This window comes from Penaeus monodon, chromosome 15 (assembly GCF_015228065.2).
Source record: "Penaeus monodon isolate SGIC_2016 chromosome 15, NSTDA_Pmon_1, whole genome shotgun sequence".
NCBI classification, from domain to species: domain Eukaryota; kingdom Metazoa; phylum Arthropoda; class Malacostraca; order Decapoda; family Penaeidae; genus Penaeus; species Penaeus monodon.
The window spans coordinates 32,757,776-32,759,947 of NC_051400.1; positions in this window are offsets into that span (position 1 = coordinate 32,757,776).

The window sequence follows — 2,172 nt, forward strand, 5'->3', positions numbered from 1 at the left end:
GGTGAGAGGGAGCAAAAGAAAAGAAAAGGGGAAATAGGATGACAAAGGAAAAGGGGTCACTTCCCCAAAACCCCCCGGGAGACTATCATTACCATCGCGTATTTAAAGGTGTCCGGAGAAGAAAATTTTAAAAAGGAAAAAATGAATGGTAAAAAAGTGGAAGTCCGGCAAAAGGAAAATAAAAGATAGGGAACAAAATGGAGATGGGCATTTGGAAGAGACAACACAGGCCCCTTCACAAAGGAACTGTGTGCCTGGGGACCTACGCCCGGTGTTTGGAAACGCTGGGTTTACAGATAACAAAGGCAAAAAGAGATAGACAAAAGTAGTTGAAAGTTGTAGTTACTGGGACGAGCGGGGAGTTGGGGTTTAACTTTGCATGTACTTAGGGAGACCGGTTTTAGGGATCTGCTTTAGGGGCCCTTTAAAATCGTATTTCTTTTAATGGTTAAGGGGTTAATGGATTGTAGATGTGCGGATTTTTCAAAAAAGAAGAAAAAAAACTTTTTTTTCATCCATCTCTCGAAGAGTAAGGGGGGGGGGAGCTCGTTGGAAATCCCCTTTGGTTTAGTTTGGTGGAGGGCCGCTAACCCTTGGGTTTTAGCGAGGTTTTGTCGGCCCCTTCATAGTGTGAAGTGCGTCATCTCTCGCCTGAACCCAATAACACCGGAACATGGTGGCGGCGGCGGGAGGCGGGGAGAGGCGAGCGGGGTTTACATGTTCCTCTGCGGTATTCGTCTTTAAAACATAATTTTTTTTTTTTCTTGTTTTAAAAAAAATGTAAAGTATTTTTTTTTTGTTTGGCAAATGAATTCACTTGGCTCGACTAATCGGGGAAAAAGGATTGGCCTCGCATCCGCTTCCTTGTTAGGGGGGAAAGGCCCGTGTTATTATTTTTTTCACATTAACTGAAGAAACATTTTTTCCAGGTATTGGGACATAACGTAAGAGCAGCGGCTTTATTTATTCGCGGCGGGGTTTTTTATTGTATTTTGAGGATTTTAAAACCCTGTACAGTTTCTATACAATATGAACGCGATAAATGTACCAATATTTTTTAACTTCCAGTCTGTTGGGAATATATCTTCCCGGGAAATGTAAACCCGGGACACACTACAGTTCGACCCCTTTTTTAAAGTGCACTAAGAAAAAGAGGTTTTTTTTTCCCCCGTTTGGGCTAGTTTCCCTTTGGTTTTGGGTTAAAGCAGATGAGCACCATCTTGTTTTTTTCTTCCCCATCTCTAGGCACTTTTTTTGGGGTCATTTTCCCTTCCTCCGTTGCTTTCTCTCGCGTATCTTCGTTTTACTTCGTGCCTGTAAGAAATTCAGTGATAATTTTTTGGGTTTTTCCTTTTGTATTGTATGTAACTCTCACCATTAGCTCTTTGTTTTTTCTAAAATTTCCTCAATTATTTTTTTCCAAAGGTCAACGAAAAGTACGGAAGAGCGGCCGCCGAGTGTTTGGAAATCCCCATCATCACGAGCCCCGACATCAGAAAAATTGGAGACGCCGAAAATTTTACGAGCCTTGAAAAATGGCAGTTTTGTGCCAGTGAGTTTTGGCGTCGGCACTTTCGCCTAAAACGTTTGGGGGTGAGGACGCTTGATTTGGGGTCGGCTTGTATTTTTGGGTTTCAAAAGGCAAAGTTTTTTTATTGCCCTTTTTTGCACTGATACTGGGAAATGTTTTTTGTTTAGTTTCTTCTCGTATCATCAGTAATTAGGGGGGGTTCCATCTTTATTTTTTGTTCCCAAAGGGTGTTTAAACGCCCTAAACCCCGGGTCGATCAAAAAGACCAGACCTCCGCCATGGCATTCAAGTGCAGGAAAACATCACCCCTTTGTGGAGGGAGCAAAGGGCCCGTGGCTCCCACCAGGAGACCTTCCGACCGCCCCTCGGGAACGACAGAACCTTAACTCTGTTGTTATCTGCTTGCATTTCTCGGGGCAGGAAGGTTTATGTAGCTTTCGTCACCTTTGTAATTGTAGTCTTTTTTGGGGTTACCATTTCGTGGGGAGAGTGTATAGTATGACATTTTTACACTTTTTCTTATTTGTAAAAATGTTTTTTGGTTAAATTTCTTTTCCCTTTTTAGGCTTTTGCCATAAAGAATCAGTATTTAATTCATTATGAATGTATCATATGAATGATAAGTCTTTTAAAATTGCTTG